Genomic DNA, 20,133 nt, shown 5'->3' on the forward strand with positions numbered 1-20,133 from the left:
TCTTTTACTATCTTGCAAAATAAAAAGGGAGTAAAAACAAAAGAAAGAGAACAAATCATAATTGTTTAAAATATTGATAGATGAACTTAGGATTGTATAACTTTCTTTGTTACAAATCTATTGTAAGGTGATTACTAATCATTTTCAATACTTTGCATCAATGATAAGTCATCCCTTAATGTGCCATATTTTGAGTTTTTGACCTATGAAAAAATTGTCCTAAAAATGTTCTTTTTGCACATATTACTAACCATTAATTATACTTCACTAACTTTGTTTATCATTAACCTTTTTTATTATAATGTTGGTACTACAAAATTGTTATTTATTTTAATGTCATTTATATCCACTAACCACTATTATTGTGATATTGTCATTCTTTATCTTGTGATTTACTTGTATGTCATTACCTTGTAATATACATTCAAGTACTCATTACCATCATCATTGTACAAACTCGTCATGCATGCTTATTTACTTGTTATTTATTTTATTGTCATCAAACATTAAAAATAACAAAAACATGATAAAAATGATAAGACCAAAAATATTCACTCCACTCTTAATCAACTTGAACTTAGAGGATTTCATTTTAGGATCTTTGCTTGGAGGCCTTTTTCTTATCTTTGTTATATTTTGTAAACGTTGGATTTTATCCGTAACTTACATGCATGTTGTAAGCATGGCATCATGACACCACCTTAGGGGGGCATGTTTGTAAGATCATTATCTTTTGTTTAGCATAGGTCATTTTTGCACACACTAGGCTTTCTCTCGGGATACCTTACAATGAGACCCTTTACTTTCTTATTTGATTACTTTGCATGGATGATGCATTACCCAAATTTCATAATCAAATAAACAAACCCTTGATTCAACGTCAAATGTCTAATTCATAATCAAATTCAAAATATAATAAAATTATGATTATTATTGTGCGCCACGAGCCTTAAATGGTGGAGAATGAGTAAGAACGGAGAATTCCTACCCTTACTCTGATTATTTTGGGGAAAGACGATTGACTTGTTGTCTAGAATAGTCATCTCCGCATATAGACTTTAGTACAATATAATCACAAACATTCTTTTCATAAAACCCTTATTCAAGTTAAAAACAATACAACTCATGAAACTCATTTTTGTGCCTTAGGGCATCATCCCAAAAACCCTTTTCTCAACGGTAAAATCAACCAACATACAAATATATTCTACTCTGAACTACAGAGCTCTGATTCCTTATCCCCGAATGAGTGATACGTAGGCACAAGGGCTCCAATCCTTGGAAAGCACTATAATAATAAAACATCCTGTCATACCCCGATTTTAGATCCATCTGCATTCATCCAGTATGCATCATACATTCATTTTAATGTAAACCCTAATTCACGTCTGAGGTCAATCGTTGACTTTCTGGTCAATTAGTTGACCAAAGTCAACCGTCCATTCCCAAATCCATATTGTCTCGATTTTGATAAACATTGGTCATTATCTAGGCCTTTTCGATCGTGGTGCTTTTAATTACAAAACGGATTATAATTTAAGTTATTTGACTTTTTAATTTTCAATTTGATTTTAATTTCAAATTAAGTCTAATTTAAAATTTCAATTTAATCTTAATTGTTTTTTTTACTAATGATTCAAACTTTAATTAATTTTAATTTTCAAATAAATGTTAGAATTGATATCAAATTAATTTTAACAAATTATAGATTAATTTGATTTCAATTGGTTTTATTGGTTTTTTGATTTTAAATTGACATTTAGATGAGTCTTGGATTATTTCTAAAATCCATATCCATTTTTATAACCAAATATCCATTTCCATAAACCAAGTTACAACCATTTCTTATTCTTTACAATCACTTCAATCAAGTTCAAATTACAGCCAAAACCTAATTACATGTTCATTTCTAAACCAATACCAATATACAACCACTCAATTTCAAAGTTACAAACAATTTCACCCATATTACATAAACCATTCAAATTCATGGAGCTCTTTGTCCATTCAATTTCATTTTCCCCAAATTTCCTGTAATTTGATTCCATACCATATTACATAAACCATTCAAATTTTCACTCGCTTTCAATTACATATTATCTAACCAAATTACAATAGTCACTACCCAACCATTTCAATACATTCGATATATCCCAATCCATTACATATGATTTTTCTAATAGTAGCGAATCAACATCATCAAGGCCATAGCACTCCATAAGAATTCCAAAACAGCCCCGCCATCCAATGCGCTTCGTAGCCACATCCAAGCCGAAATTCCCAAGCTAACCAATAACCTTCAAACTTCCTATTCATTCCTGAAACAAATATGTCCAAAATTACAATCATTTCTAATTCCATCTATACACAATCCTATTACACAATCAGTATCCAAAACCTGAATAATTTCAAGCCCAATTTCAGGCACAATTTCGAACATTCCCTTACAATTTCATACTACATACCAAATTACCACAAATCCAATACATTTTCCTTTCGCATTATCAGTCACCAAACACATCCATCACCATCAGAGTCGTACCTAAACCACCTAACCACAAAAACTACATCGGAATCTCTCGCTGACCGCCGCAGACAATAACAAAATATGAACTTAGCTGCAAGACATTTCTCAAGCTTCACAACTGAGCCTTTTAATGCTCAGTTTTAGCAAACCAGAGGCATAAGAGTGCAGGTGTATAACAGAAACCTAGAAGGGGCGCTCCACTTGTGGCTCATAATTTTTTTAGAACCTAAAGAAAAGAAGGGAAATCAGTTAACAATTATCGACCATAAAAACTCATAACAGCTCAATGAACTTCTGGAACCACGAAATTCAACGGAGTTCCAATAACGGTCTAACAACCAATTCCTCCAATTGCTAAGCTAACTCATAAAATCGCCGACTCTAACTGAATCTACAACCGATAACCGTCTCCAACCTCTCCTTCAATTCATCTTCTCAACATCTTCTAACCCGTCCTCAACCCTCCATTAAAACAACCATGACAGTAACCTCACAGCACACTCATGTAATGCATCATGCTGTCAATATCCTACATCAACATGAAACAAGGCCATGATCATGAACATGCAACATACCAAATGATTAACCTAATTTGACATTGCCAAACCTGCAGAACCTGCACCATCATTCTCCATCCATTCTGCAGCAATACAACAAACCTGCGGTAGAACACATCACAATACAAACCGAAGTTACTCATGCTTCCACTAAATTTTCACTGCAATAAAACAAAGTAATTGGTAAAGCGTTAAAATTCAAAAAATACCCGAAAGAGAATCAAGACGAAATAGAGCGAGAAAGGGTAGGTTCACGTTACCGTTCCAGAACAAACATCAAAGAGGCAGACCAAAATCTGACAACCCTAAAGGGATTTCACAGAAACCCCTTTTGATCTCCATAGACCAATTTGAAACCCTAAGGTAGTGAATATAAAGAGGGGCGAAGCGGAGGCGAAAAGGCAGAAAAAACCCTAAATCTTGGAGGCGGAAAAAAACCCTAAATTTGTCCAAACGAAAATTCTAACCACAGAAACCCTAATCTTCAGGCGACGGCGTGAAAAAACCTAGCGAAGGAAGGAAGATACGAACTCTTCATCGTCGCCGAATCACCGCCGAAGGTGAGTCTTCTTGCTTGATTCTCTTTAAACCCATGGCTTTCGTGTTTAGAGTGAGAATTTGGAGTAGTGTATCGTGAGCGAGATTGAGAGATGATGAGAATTTGAGAGGCGCGGGTTTGAGAGAGGAGGAAGACAATAATTAGGGAGAGAGGACGAGAACGTTTTTTCTCAAAATATCTGATTCCCAATTTATTTTAATATTTTATTTATGATTTTTTTTAATGATTAGTACTTATCCATTTCTTAGTCAGACACGTTAAGTTTGAAAAGGTCAAGATCTATTTGGACATTATTAATTAAGTTTTCTTTAATAATTATTATTAATTAAGTAATTTTACCTCTTTATATGTTAAAATGAGGACAAAAAAAGAGAGAGAAGGATGGTTGTATCGGTTGCTATTTTCTTGGATTTATTTTCAATTAATTGTTAATTTAATGTGTTTTTTTGAGGAGAAAGTCAAATATTTTTTGTAACTATTAAGTTTGCATTTAAGATGCACTAGTAGCATTCGTGGAGTGAGAAGTTACTCACTTGAATTTTTAATTTTTATTTATTTATTTTATTTTATTTCTTTTCTTTTATTCATTTAGTTTATTTTTATTTATATATTTATCATTTAATATATAAGTAAGTTTTTGAATTGGGTCTAGTTACTAGAGTAATTTAGGCACCCTTTTTCTTTTTCTTCTTCTTCTTCTTCTTATTATTATTATTATTATTATTATTATTATTATTATTATTATTATTATTATTATTATTATTATTATTATTATTATTTTCTTAATTAATTGATTCGATTTTTATTTGATTTTTTTAATTAGATTCTATTTAATTAATTGTTTTTTTAATTTCTAAGTGATTTACTTGATTAATTATTTAATCGATTTCATTTGTGTTAAGTCGGTTAACTATATAGTTCATGTGCATACCCTCACGTGTAAATAATCATACTAACATTTCTCATTTTCATTTAAATTTCAAAATCCATTTCAAAATAAATAGAATTTATTTTCGACCATTTCACAAATCAAATATAATATTAAAATCATTTTTCTAAACAAACACGAAAGAAGAGGACTGTTGGAATCTAGCATTCCAGTAGAACCCTCGAACGAGTTTGTTCCCGAGGCACGCATCTTGGAATAGTCATTCATTCTTTTCTTTCGCTCTCAAAACATTTAAATCAACTTGGGCAAAATAAGGACCGTTGGGATCAAGCATTCTGGCGCAACTCTTTGAACAATTGATTCTTATCAAACTTCGTTGCCCATCAAATAATTTTCTTTAATTTGAATGAAAAATGATCATTCGAATCTTGCATTCCGATGGGAACCCTCGAATACTCGGTCATAAGCCTTGCATTTTCGATTAACCGTTTACTTTATTTTTTTGTTTCTTAAAACATTTAAATCAACTTATTCTTTTGTTATTTTTTTAAAATGAAAATAAATAGATAAATACATATAAGTCATATTAATAAAAATTACAAAAAGAGTTTTCTATTTATTATTTTGTATTTTAGATTATGTTATAAAAAGTTAATATGACTTATAACAAGTTAATTTAGTTATTTTCATTATTATTATTAGATTATGTCATAAAAATAAAAAATAAATGAAATTTAACATTTATTTTACTTTTAATTTTAGATTATATCATGAAATATTTCAAAAAAGAGTTTACCATTTATTTTACTTTTAATTTTATATTATATCATGAAATATTTCAAAAAAGAGGTTTACCATTTATTTTCTTTTAATTTTAGATTATATCATAAAATTTCCAAAAAAAAGAGTTTACCATTTATTTTTCTTTTAGTTTTAGATTATATCATGAAATATTTCAAAAAAGAGGTTTACCATTTATTTTCTTTTAATTTTAGATTATATCATAAAATTTCCAAAAAAAAAGTTTACCATTTATTTTACTTTTAATTTTAGATTATATCATGAAATTTGCAAAAAAAGAGTTTACCATTTATTTTATTTTTAATTTTATATTATATCATAAAAATATTCCAAAAAGAGCTTACCATTTATTTTCTTTTAATTTTAGATCATCTAGTAGATACTCCAAAAAACCTACCATTTATTTCTCTTTAATTTTAGACCATGTCATAAAATTCCAAAAATAATAAGTTTACCATTTATTTTATTTTAGTTTGAGATCATGTTATAAAAATCATTAAAAAATTAATTTAGTTATTTTCATCATTAGTTTGAGGTCATGTTATAAAAATCATTAAAAAATTAATTTAGTTTTTTTCATCATTAGTTTTAGATCATGTTATAAAAATTATTAAAAAGATTAATTTAGTTGTTTTCATCATTATTTTAGATTGTTATAAGAAATATAAAAAAAATTAATTTAGTTATTTTGATTATTATTTTTAGATTGTGTTATAAGAATTTTTTATTTTTTTTAAATAGTTAATTTATTTATTTTCATTATAATTTAAAATTATGTTATAAGAAATATTAAAAAAGGTTAATTTAGTTATGCTTATGTTTAGATTATGTTAGAAAAAATAAAATAAAAAAAGTTATGTTTAATTTCTTTGGCTATTATTTTAGTTAAATTTTAAAGAGAACAAAAAGTATTTAATTGTTTTATTATCATACTTTTAAAAAAAAATATGCATGTGTCTAATATTAAGTTGATCTTATTTTCTCACTTTATTTTATTAGACATAAAAAGAATATAATTGTATTTTTCTCCAACTTTATTTCTTGCTATTTTCTCTAAATGATTGAATATATATAGAATTATTATTTTTCCAAATAATATCATTTTCTTTGTAGTTTTATTTATTATTGTTAGAATGTTATGAATAAATAATTAAATAAATATCTAGTAATGATGTTGACTAATTAATAGAATAAAATACTTATGACTACTTTCTTAAACTTTGATTCTACCCCAAGTTATACATTTTAATATGATTAATTTGTTTCTTATCACAATTAAAACGCTTTACTATTTAAGTTAAAATATTAAAACATTTTTTTGAATAACTCAAAAGAAAAGGACCATTGGAATCTAGCATTCCAGTGGAACCCTGAATTTTTGATCTTAGGGCTCATGTCTCGTTCTCATCAAATATTCGTTTTCCAAACTCAAAATATATACTTAATCCTTATTCAACACCTTTTCAATAAAGATGGAAATGGAACATGGTGTATACCATGCACTCCTGAGATTAAGATTCAAGGTGGATGCCTTGCTTATCTTAGCTCTCGTCATCGTCTAAAATTGTCAATGCGGTTTCTTCAAACCCCTTTCTTTTATTCATTTAGTTTATTTTTATTTATATATTTATCATTTAATATATAAGTAAGTTTTTGAATTGGGTCTAGTTACTAGAGTAATTTAGGCACCCTTTTTCTTTTTTCTTCTTCTTCTTATTATTATTATTATTATTATTATTATTATTATTATTATTATTATTATTATTATTATTATTTTCTTAATTAATTGATTCGATTTTTATTTGATTTTTTTAATTAGATTCTATTTAATTAATTGTTTTTTTAATTTCTAAGTGATTTACTTGATTAATTATTTAATCGATTTCATTTGTGTTAAGTCGGTTAACTATATAGTTCATGTGCATACCCTCACGTGTAAATAATCATACTAACATTTCTCATTTTCATTTAAATTTCAAAATCCATTTCAAAATAAATAGAATTTATTTTCGACCATTTCACAAATCAAATATAATATTAAAATCATTTTTCTAAACAAACACGAAAGAAGAGGACTGTTGGAATCTAGCATTCCAGTAGAACCCTCGAACGAGTTTGTTCCCGAGGCACGCATCTTGGAATAGTCATTCATTCTTTTCTTTCGCTCTCAAAACATTTAAATCAACTTGGGCAAAATAAGGACCGTTGGGATCAAGCATTCTGGCGCAACTCTTTGAACAATTGATTCTTATCAAACTTCGTTGCCCATCAAATAATTTTCTTTAATTTGAATGAAAAATGATCATTCGAATCTTGCATTCCGATGGGAACCCTCGAATACTCGGTCATAAGCCTTGCATTTTCGATTAACCGTTTACTTTATTTTTTTTGTTTCTTAAAACATTTAAATCAACTTATTCTTTTGTTATTTTTTTAAAATGAAAATAAATAGATAAATACATATAAGTCATATTAATAAAAATTACAAAAAGAGTTTTCTATTTATTATTTTGTATTTTAGATTATGTTATAAAAAGTTAATATGACTTATAACAAGTTAATTTAGTTATTTTCATTATTATTATTAGATTATGTCATAAAAATAAAAAATAAATGAAATTTAACATTTATTTTACTTTTAATTTTAGATTATATCATAAAATATTTCAAAAAAGAGTTTACCATTTATTTTACTTTTAATTTTATATTATATCATGAAATATTTCAAAAAAGAGGTTTACCATTTATTTTCTTTTAATTTTAGATTATATCATAAAATTTCCAAAAAAAAGAGTTTACCATTTATTTTTCTTTTAGTTTTAGATTATATCATGAAATATTTCAAAAAAGAGGTTTACCATTTATTTTCTTTTAATTTTAGATTATATCATAAAATTTCCAAAAAAAAAGTTTACCATTTATTTTACTTTTAATTTTAGATTATATCATGAAATTTGCAAAAAAAGAGTTTACCATTTATTTTATTTTTAATTTTATATTATATCATAAAAATATTCCAAAAAGAGCTTACCATTTATTTTCTTTTAATTTTAGATCATCTAGTAGATACTCCAAAAAACCTACCATTTATTTCTCTTTAATTTTAGACCATGTCATAAAATTCCAAAAATAATAAGTTTACCATTTATTTTATTTTAGTTTGAGATCATGTTATAAAAATCATTAAAAAATTAATTTAGTTATTTTCATCATTAGTTTGAGGTCATGTTATAAAAATCATTAAAAAATTAATTTAGTTTTTTTCATCATTAGTTTTAGATCATGTTATAAAAATTATTAAAAAGATTAATTTAGTTGTTTTCATCATTATTTTAGATTGTTATAAGAAATATAAAAAAAATTAATTTAGTTATTTTGATTATTATTTTTAGATTGTGTTATAAGAATTTTTTATTTTTTTTAAATAGTTAATTTATTTATTTTCATTATAATTTAAAATTATGTTATAAGAAATATTAAAAAAGGTTAATTTAGTTATGCTTATGTTTAGATTATATTAGAAAAAATAAAATAAAAAAAGTTATGTTTAATTTCTTTGGCTATTATTTTAGTTAAATTTTAAAGAGAACAAAAAGTATTTAATTGTTTTATTATCATACTTTTAAAAAAAAAATATGCATGTGTCTAATATTAAGTTGATCTTATTTTCTCACTTTATTTTATTAGACATAAAAAGAATATAATTGTATTTTTCTCCAACTTTATTTCTTGCTATTTTCTCTAAATGATTGAATATATATAGAATTATTATTTTTCCAAATAATATCATTTTCTTTGTAGTTTTATTTATTATTGTTAGAATGTTATGAATAAATAATTAAATAAATATCTAGTAATGATGTTGACTAATTAATAGAATAAAATACTTATGACTACTTTCTTAAACTTTGATTCTACCCCAAGTTATACATTTTAATATGATTAATTTGTTTCTTATCACAATTAAAACGCTTTACTATTTAAGTTAAAATATTAAAACATTTTTTTGAATAACTCAAAAGAAAAGGACCATTGGAATCTAGCATTCCAGTGGAACCCTGAATTTTTGATCTTAGGGCTCATGTCTCGTTCTCATCAAATATTCGTTTTCCAAACTCAAAATATATACTTAATCCTTATTCAACACCTTTTCAATAAAGATGGAAATGGAACATGGTGTATACCATGCACTCCTGAGATTAAGATTCAAGGTGGATGCCTTGCTTATCTTAGCTCTCGTCATCGTCTAAAATTGTCAATGCGGTTTCTTCAAACCCCTTTCTCAATCAAATTCAAAACACTTAATCTTTATTAAACACTTTTACAATAAAGATGGAAATGGAACATGGTGTATACCGTGCACTCCTGGGACTAGGATTCGAGATGGATATCTCGCTCATCCAAGTTCTCGCCATCACTCAAAATACATCCAACCAGTCAAACTCTTTCTCGCGGCCGTGCGATTAATCAAAAACCATTTTCATAAACGAAAGACATATTGTCTTAAGGTGATGCAAAACAATGTTTCGGCCACGATTGTTGAGTCGAGATAAGTGACGCTTTTCCGAATGTAGATTTATAAATCCGTTCGATGTGTGGTGTACGTTCACTCCTCATCTGTTTTGGGTAAAACAATGTTCTCGTCGATTAATACAGTATAGCTTTCGCTAAAATCGACCAACAAACAAACATTTTTCTACCCAGAACTACGTAAGCCTTGATTTCTCTTTTGAGATACGTAGGAGCAGGATTTGTAAATCTTGTCAGGCCCACAAATAAAAAACTTAGGATAGGTCCTTCGTTAAAAATCAAAAAACATTCTTCTCTTACCCTTTTCTTTCTTTCCCGCATAATAACTTAAGAAGACTAACATAAGCTAACATTCAAAACGAAACTAACTAAACGGTTCCCGTTGAATACAACGGACGTGAGGGGTGTTAATACCTTCCCCTTGCGTAACCGACTCCCGAACCCTGATATTGGTTGCGACGACCATAATCATTGTCGTTTTGTCTTGGGTTTTATCGATATTTCCCCTTTCCTTTTAAGGAATAAATAAAGTTTGGCGGCGCTCTGTTTAGTCCATCATTGCGAGCGTGCGATCGCGCTTCGCTTAAAGTCGTATCCCCGTTTTTCGAGGTGCGACAGATGGCGACTCTGCTGGGGACAAGAACATCCCTAAGTGAGTCAACCCTAGTTTAGTTAAGTTTTTGTATGTGTGTTAGCTTTGTTTGTTTATTTTTCTTCCTTTGTTATATGCATTCTTTATCTCTGTTTTATCGCATTTTTATATGTATATATATATATATATATCTATGTGTGGGTGTTGGGATTTTGATATCATGAATAAAGCTCTACACCCGAGCTTTGGAAAAAGAAGAGAGAACACATAAGTTAGAATTGGAAGTTGTGTAGTGTTAGTCCCCAAGGGCCACTCCTTGTGTGTCTAGCATGAAGACTCCTCTAGAGTAGACCTGTTTGTAGATCTCGTTATAAGACAGCTAGCCTTTTGCATAACGTTGATTCATGAAGGGTACATGACTCTAGGAGCCCCTCTTAGAACCAGTTCCTGCTTTGGTGGTTGCGTAATGATGGACTCCAAGGGCCTCTCCTTGTTGCACCCAACATGAAAACCCTGCTCAGAAGAGACCTTTCGTCACTCTTATCATAAAGCGGCTAGCCTGTTGCATGGTGTTGATACGATTATGGTCCATGACTCTGGGAACCTTATCAAAAACGTAGAAGTTATCCTGTGAGTGGGTTTATGGGTAACCAACTTAGAACTATCTATTAAGAAGCCTACCAAATAGGATGTTTTGAGTTACCTTATCCCAAAACCAAATACCATGCATTCATGATCATTTGCATAACATCATGACACTCATACAAAATTTTATTTTCAGGGAATCTTTGAACATGCAGTTGCTAAGCACAAAAAGTTTTGTAATGGGTTCAGAAAGAAGGAAAGCATTACCATTCAAAGCCAAAATGCCAGATACTGCCAACATATCAAGACTTCTGAATGAACTTCCCGCCTGCTTCAGGGTTACTTTTCAAGGAAAGTTTGGCCACATTTTGGATCTTCTCTCAGTGGATGTTCAAACACCAGCCATCACCGCTTTAGCTCAGTTCTATGATCCTCCGCTTCGAAGTTTCTTATTCCAAGACTTTCAGTTAACTCCAACCTTAGAGGAATTCGACCGGCTCTTGGGATTCTCTATGAAAGGAAGGACATCGTATAATAGGATTGGTCAGGTACCTGAGGTAGAGATGCTAGCCCTTGCACTCCACATCCCCATATCTGATGCATTGGCTAATTGGAAGAAAAGGGAGAATCTTTTTGGTTTTTGGAGGGCTTACCTAGAAGAAGAAGCAGAAAGGTTATTTAAGATACACCATTGGGACACATTGGCAAATATGCTAGCTCTTCTCATATATGGGCTAGTATTGTTCCCAACCCATGAAGGTTTTATAGATTCAGCTGCCATAAGTATATTTTGGGTCGTTTGGAAGGATAAACAAAGTTTGGTTCCTCCACTACTAGCTGACACTTTCCATACTTTGCATACTCGACATCAAAAGAAGAATGGAATGTTGATATGTTTCCTTCCATTGCTCTATAATTGGCTTATCTCGTATGTGTTTAAGCCTGATGCTCACATCAGTGAGATGTCCAGTGGGGAGTGGGCAAGAACTCTGGTGTCTTTGTCTAGTAAGGATATCATTTGGTCCCGACACAAGTTGAACGTTGAAGAAATCATTATCAGTTGTGGTAGTTTCCCAAATGTGCCACTAATAGGATCTAAAGGTTGCATTAGCTACAACCTCATGTTAGCTTTGCGGCAGTTTGGATATCCTATGCGTGGGAAGCCCGATGATAAAGAGTTAGAAGAGATGGTTTTGAATGATATGGGAACCAATGATCCTTTTCTCCTCCGTAAAGTCATTCGATCTTGGGAAAAGGTGCATACCAAAGGAACAGAAATAGTAAAGAAGAATGATGCAGCAAGGGTTCCTTATCAGCAATGGATCTCGGAGAGGATCAAAGTTGTGAAGCTCCCTTTTTCTATGGAGATTCCTCTAAGGTCTACCTCACCAGAACCAGTCCCTGTTTCTCTTAAAGAGGTGGAAGAACTTCGAGCCATGGTAGCTAAACTTGGAAAGGAGAAAGATGATCTGCAATCTGAACTCTACAAAGAAACTGGGAAAAATATGATTCTCAAAAGGAAGAGTAACCAAAGGAAGGAACTTTTGGAGGAGAGTCGTAAGAAGAACAGAATTGAGCAAGATCTCAAGGGAAGAGTCTTGGAGTGCCTAGATCAGGCTGATAGTGGATTAGGTTCACTCCGTGATGAGTTAGCTAAGGCCAAAAGAGATGGACAAGAGTGGAAGCGTTGGTGGGACCTAGCCACTAAGCAAAAGAAGGAGGTAAGGGAGGAGCTTGAAGCCCAAATACAAGAACTGAAGGAGCAACTTCAAAGCTCTAAAGCTGAAGTGGTACGTGAAAGACGTCTTAAGGAACAAGTCCAAAGAACCTCTCAAATATGTCCTAAAGCCTGGGAAGAGAAGTGTGATGAGGTGAATACTAACAAGGAGCTAGCTAGTTATTGGAAGGAACAATATGAGTCTCTGAAGAGCCAAAGCATGGATTGGCTAAATCATAGGAAGCATTTGAATGAGATATTGGATGAGTATGAATGCACCATCAACCTTCTGCAGCCAAGTCTTGATGCATACTGCACGAAGTTGGCTAACCTCATAGAGTTTTGTAATGTCGTGGCCATAGACTTACCATGGAAATTAGAGAATGCTCTAGAGGACATGGATGAAAATAACACTCATCCTTTGGCTCGTGACCTTGTTTTGCTTTGCGAAAGGATTATGCGAAGGTTCAAAGAAGAATTGAAGGCGCACAAAGAGCGAGTTGTTAAGAGAACTCTTTAAGTTGTTTACTTCGTGTTATTTCCAATTTTTGTATTTGGCTTAATGTTTTGTACCCACTTTGACTGTGTACTTCGTACTTTTTGGCTTCATTGAATGAATGGGTATTTGAATTTTTGAACCGGCTTCTGACTATTGTTTTCTGTTTTTACTCACATTACTTTCAAAGTGCGTGCTCAACAACTGCAAAGTTTATAAGAATCCCTAAAAATAAATAAACATAAAATGAATTCATACATACATTCATGCATTCTCCATATAAATAAATAAAAACTCATTCCATTTTCTCCATCAGTTGTTACACACTGAGTCCTCAACACCACTACAACACAAGAGCCAGCGCTCGTCGAAGAATGGCGGACCAAGAACAAGAATTGGAGCGAGTAAGCTCAGAACTCGAAGACCTACGAGGAAACATGGGTCAAGTCATGGAGATACTGCAGGTCATCAGGGCAAAGTTGGACACCCAAATGACGGTCGTTTCAGAAATCGCCGGTCCATCGATTGAACCCCAACCTACAAGGAAAGTACCAACCACATGGCCAGCCTATGGTTTACCTCCCGGTTTCACACCTCTAGTCGAAGGCGCCCCTGGTTTTGCACAATCCACTCAGCAGACGGCTCCTCTATCAACTATCAATGAAACTCATCCAGTGGTCCACACGTTCGCACCACCTCTCGTTCGTGCACATGTGCAACCTTATTTTGAAGATCAACAACATGCTCTGGACTTTTCAGACGAAGATGATGAAAGGCAGGAAGACATAAGAGGGATGAAAGAGAATTTCCAGATTCTTGAAAAAAGGTTAAGGGCTATGGAAGGTGACCAAGTTTTTGGTGCTACTGCTAAGGAGATGTGCTTAGTGTCAGGTCTTGTGATTCCTGCGAAGTTCAAGACCCCAGATTTCGATAGGTATGAGGGCCACTCGTGTCCTAAAAGTCACCTTATTATGTACTATCGAAAAATGGCAGCGCACGTAGAGGACGATAAACTTATGATACATTGCTTCCAAGACAGCTTAAGGGGTGCTTCCTCTAAGTGGTACTTAAGCCTTGATCAAAGTAGAATTCGTTGTTTCCAAGACTTATCTGATGCTTTCATCCAACATTATAAGTATAACATGGATATGGCCCCAGATAGGAGGCAATTGCTCAGCATGTCCCAGAAAGATAATAAGTCTTTTAAGGAATATGCACAACGATGGAGGGAAGTGGCCTCGCAAGTCGAAACACCCCTTGCTGAGAAGGAGTTAGCAGATTGGTTCATGGATACAGTCAAGCCTGTGTTCTATGAAAGAATGGTGAGTAGTGTATCCGCAAGCTTCTCTGACTTGGTCGCCGTGGGCATAAAGGTCGAGCTCGGATTGAAAAATGGAAAAATGATAACTACCCCTGAAACATCTGGTAATAACGCCAAAAAGTTTCCCGGAAGTTTTCAAAGAAAGAAAGAAGGTGAGACAAATGCAGTGTCAACCAGTCCAAGGAGGAGTCTTTCATAGAAGAAGCAACATCAATTTTCTCAACAATAACCAACTTATCCAATGCAGTATGTTCAACAACCGTATGTGGCAGCAGTCACACCCAATTTCAGCCAGTCACAAGCTCCTGTCTATCAACCTATTCAACAAGCACCAGTATACCAGCAAGCGCCTGCGCCACCTGCTTATCAACAGCCAAGGGCACAGGCTCCTCGTCCACAAAATCCTCCAAATCAAAATAGGGTACAAAGAGGTAGACTTCCGTTTGCTTCAATCCCTATGACATACACTGAATTGTACCCATCGTTACTACGAAAAGGGTTGGTGACTCCCAGACCTTTGGGTCCTCCACCAAATCCTTTACTTCCATGGTACAATCCAGATACCCATTGTCCTTTCCATGGGGGTTCCCTTGGACATGATTTAGAGGGATGTTATGCTTTGAAGCATATTGTGCGAGACCTGGTTGAGAAGAAGATTCTTTCATTTCGAGACATCGAACCCAACGTAAAAAGTAACCTTCTGTCGGCGCATGGCGATGTTAATTCCATCGAGGATGTTTTTGATGTTTGTATAATCAAAAACGTGGAAAATGTTAAAACTCTGTTGCTAGGACTTCATGCAAGATTGGTGGGAGCTAGTTTGATTGATACACGCCACGACAATTATGAAGAATGTATCATTCATCCAAGGGGATGTAAAGTGGTACGAAACGACATTCAGAACTTGATGGATCAAGGTGTTTTACAAATTTGTGGTCCTACAACAAATGAGGATGTTTCAGTCATTGAACCCGTTTTCAATTTACCAAAACCGTTTGAGATAACTTATCATAGAAAAGATGTTGTTCATCCATCACCCGTGGTAGTTTGTATGCCTACCCCCTTTCCCTTTGAAAGCACCAAAGAGGTACCCTGGAAGTATGAAATAATGGTGGTGGATGGGGTGGTAGATGAAAAACCCAAAGCTGCTGAAAGTAAGAAAGGCTTGGAGAATGTTGACACCGATATCACTAACATCGCAGGGACAAGCAAGATGACCCGCAGTGGTCGAATTTATACTCCCAATGTTAATGTAAACCCTCAAGAACAAACAAGGGAAGTTGCAAATGCAAATCCTACCCCAGAACATGGAGGGGCACAGCCGGCTGTGCAAGCAGATGAAGCGAGTGAGTTTCTAAGGATAATAAAGAAATCTGACTACAAGATAGTTGATCAGTTACATCAAACACCATCAAAAAAATCTATCTTGTCTTTGCTTCTGAATTCCGAAGCTCATAGGGAAGCTCTACTGAGAGTGCTTGCTCAGGCTCATGTTACCCAAGATATAACGGTTGGCCAATTCGATGGGGTGGTCGCCAATATCACAGCCTGCAACACTCTAAGTTTCAGCAATGAAGAGCTACCCAAGGAGGGGAAGAATCACAACCGCGCTTTACATGTATCCATAAAGTGCCAAGAAGATGCTCTGGCAAGAGTTTTAGTTGACACTGGATCGTCCCTCAATGTTCTACCAAAGAGGGCACTTGCTAAATTATCTTACCAAGGTTCGGAATTGAAACCTAGTGCACTTGTGGTAAAAGCGTTTGATGGTTCTCGGAGGACAGTAGTTGGGGAGGTAGAGCTACCAATACAGATCGGACCGCATATATTCCCCATCAATTTCCAAGTCATAGACATAAATCCCGCTTATAGTTGCCTTTTGGGACGCCCATGGATACATGTTGTTGGGGCAGTAACTTCTACTCTGCATCAAAAGATGAAGATTGTTGTCGATGACAAGCTCGTCATTGTCTCGGGTGAAGAAGATTTTATCATCAGTCAACTCTCCTCTTTCCGTTATATCGAGGCTGATGAGGATGCCTTAGAGACCTCTTTCCAAGCACTTGAAATATCCAATGCCACACTTGAAGAGGTCAAGGACCCTATTGAGAAAACCAGTCTATCGTTCGCCTCTTTGAATAGTGCAAGATCAGCAGTTGAAAGTGGAGGCCCTGCAGGTTAGGGGCAAGTCATCAACGTCAGTGAGAAAAATGATCGTTTTGGTTTGGGGTACAAGCCTTCTGCTAATGGAGGAGCCCTGGTCCCTGCAAAGGACTGTGTGCGGAGCATACAAGAAGTCTTCCTGAGCACAGGATTTATCCATGGAAATCAGGTTGGTGCAGTTGAAGATGACACCGAAGATGGAGAAGCATCAAACCTGATATACCGATGTGAAGCAGCCCTGACAAATTGGGAAGCAGTTGAGATTCCAGAAGTTTTTCTTGTGTCAAAGTAATTGTGTTTTCCTTTGATTTTTTTGAAAATCCTTAGCTCTGCCCAAGGCTAATGGATCATTTGTAGGGCCCCTTTTAAATTTCAAAAATCATTATGACAAATAAAGAGCATTTTGTTCAAATCTTATCGTTCATTCATTCGTTTTTCTTTTCTTAAAATGGCAATCCTTTCAACAACTACAAAAATATTTTATTTCTTTTGCATTTTATTTCCATTTTTTCTAAAAAAACAATCATTAAAAAACATGCAGAATAATCAATAAACCAGTTGAATTCGATGACCCCACTACTTCCTATAATTTTGAACTCCCCATCTACCAAGCGGAAGAGGAGAGTGAGGAATATTGTGATTTCCCTGAAGAATTGGAAAGGATGCTCGAGCACGAGTCAAAGGCCCTTCAGCCACATCAAGAACCAGTGGAAACAATCAACCTTGGCACCGAGGAAGACAAGAAAGAGGTCAAAGTTGGGACTACACTTGGGGCAAGCATCAAAGAAAGATTGATCAAGTTGCTACAAGAGTATGTAGATGTATTTGCTTGGTCGTATCAGGATATGCCAGGTTTAGATACTGATATTGTTGTCCACAAGCTACCACTACAGCCAGATTGTCCGCCAGTAAAGCAGAAATTCCGAAGAGCAAGACCCGGCATGGCTCTAAAGATTTGTGACGAGGTGAAACGTCAATTTGATGCCGGTTTTCTAGCAGTTGCAAAGTACCCCCAATGGGTAGCTAATATTGTGCCAGTACCCAAAAAGGATGGCAAAGTCAGGATGTGTGTTGATTATAGGGATTTAAACAAAGCTAGTCCAAAGGACGACTTCCCCCTGCCACATATTGACACTCTGGTAGACAACACTGCTAAGTTCGCAGTCTTCTCCTTTATGGACAAATTCTCGAGTTATAATCAAATTAAGATGGATCCAGAAGACATGGAAAAGACCACATTCATCACCCCTTGGGGAACATTTTGCTACAAGGTAATGCCATTTGGTCTAAAAAATGCTGGGGCAACTTACCAAAGAGCAATGGTCACTCTTTTCCATGACATGATGCATAAGGAAATTGAGGTTTATGTGGATGACATGATAGCGAAATCCCAGAGTGAAAAGGGTCATATAGACCACTTGCAAAAGCTATTTGAGCGTCTTCGGAAATTTCGACTACGGATGAATCATGCTAAATCAACCTTCGGTGTCCGATCTGGAAAGTTGCTTGGTTTCATTATTAGTCAACGAGGAATTGAGGTAGATCCGGACAAGGTTAGGGCAATACAAGAAATGCCTGCTCCACGTACAGAGAAAGAAGTTAGAGGAATCCTGGGACGTTTGAACTACATCTCTAGGTTTATATCTCATATGACTGCTACGTGTGAACCTATATTCAAGTTGCTAAGAAAAGATCAAGCAATTGAATGGAACTCTGACTGCCAGATGGCTTTTGAGAAGATCGTACGATACCTGCAAGAGCCCCCTATTCTAATTCCACCTGTTCAGGGGAAACCACTCTTTATGTACCTAACTGTGCTTGAAAAGTCAATGGGATGTGTGTTGGGACAACATGACGAAACCGGTCGAAAGGAGCATGCCATCTATTATCTAAGTAAGAGATTTATCGATTGTGAAACCCGATATTCACTCTTGGAGAAAACTTGTTGTGCTTTAGCATGGGCCGCTCGTCGTCTAAGACAATACATGATTTGCCACACTACTTTGTTGATCTCAAAAATGGATCCAATAAAGTATATCTTTGAAAAGCCTGTTTTAACTAGAAGACTCGCCCATTGGCAGATGTTACTATCTGAGTATGACATCCAATATGTATCTCAGAAAGCCATTAAAGGAAGTGTGTTGTCTGATTACTTGGCAAACCAGCCCGTTGAAGATTACCAGCCGTTGAAGTTTTACTTCCCTGATGAAGACATTATGGTAGTAAAAGATTGTGAAATCCCAAGACTTGATGAAGGACCTGAACCCGGATCTCAGTGGAAGCTCATGTTCGATGGTTCCTCCAATTACATGGGGCATGGCGTAGGAGCTGTTCTATTAAATCCGAATGGTGGATACACTCCTTTCACAACAAGGTTGTGTTTTGATTGCACGAACAATATAGCAGAATATGAGGCGTGCATCCTAGGCATTAAAGCAGCAATTGATCTCCGAATCAAAATCCTCGAAGTATGTGGAGACTCAGCCTTGGTGATATACCAAGTCAAAGGCGAATGGGAAACCCGTGATACCAAGTTGATCCCATATCGTGCCTATGTCATGGAACTAATAAAATACTTTGATGAAATCACTTTCCGTCATATCCCGAGAACTGAGAATCAAATTGCTGATGCTCTGGAAATGTTGGCTTCAATTTACCAAGTTAGATTCCATAATGAAGCTCCTCTCGTTCAGATCGAGCGAAAAGTTGAGCCTGCCTACTGCCAGTCGGTTGAAGAGGAAGCCGATGGTAAACCCTGGTTTCACGACATCAAACGCTTTTTGCAAAGTCAAGAATATCCAACAGATGCAACAACCCTTGACAAGAAAACATTGAGGAAGTTAGCATCTAAATTCTTCTTAAGCAATGGTGTGTTATACAAGAGAAACCACGACATGATTCTGCTCAGATGCGTGGATGGACGTGAAGCGGGCCTATTGATCAAGGAGATTCATGAAGGATCCTTTGGAACTCATGCCAATGGGCATGCCATGGCCAAGAAGATTTTGAGAGCTGGTTATTACTGGTTGACCATGGAATCCGACTGCTTCAATTATGCTAGAAAGTGTCATAAATGCCAAATCTATGCTGACAAGGTACACGTGCCCTCGACCCTACTAAACGTTTTGACGTCACCTTGGCCTTTCTCAATGTGGGGCATCGACATGATTGGCGCCATCGAGCCTAAAGCTTCCAATGGTCACCGCTTCATCCTGGTTGCCATTGATTACTTTACCAAATGGGTAGAAGCCGCCTCTTACGCTAATGTGACAAAACAAGTGGTTGCACGGTTCCTCAAGAAAGAGATCATTTGCCATTATGGAATTCCAAGCCGGATCATCACAGATAATGGGACGAATCTGAACAATAAGACCATGAAAGAATTATGCGAGAGCT

General features: G+C 34.5%; 1 long non-coding RNA gene across 2 annotated transcripts; it reads right to left on the bottom strand.

Moving 5' to 3' along the window:
* Nucleotides 1-1,878: 1,878 nt before the first annotated feature.
* LOC127118796 (uncharacterized) lies at nucleotides 1,879-3,827 on the bottom strand. 2 transcript variants are annotated; one of them, XR_007802352.1, is made up of 3 exons: nucleotides 3,345-3,827; nucleotides 3,135-3,245; nucleotides 1,879-3,056 (listed from the first exon to the last, which is right to left on the bottom strand). It is a non-coding gene; the product is annotated as an uncharacterized LOC127118796 (long non-coding RNA). The 2 variants fall into 2 exon arrangements; XR_007802353.1 differs by having other exon boundaries at nucleotides 3,135-3,186; nucleotides 3,294-3,827.
* Between the last annotated feature and the right edge of the window lie 16,306 nt (nucleotides 3,828-20,133).

This window comes from Lathyrus oleraceus, chromosome 2 (assembly GCF_024323335.1).
Source record: "Lathyrus oleraceus cultivar Zhongwan6 chromosome 2, CAAS_Psat_ZW6_1.0, whole genome shotgun sequence".
Lineage (NCBI taxonomy): Eukaryota > Viridiplantae > Streptophyta > Magnoliopsida > Fabales > Fabaceae > Lathyrus > Lathyrus oleraceus.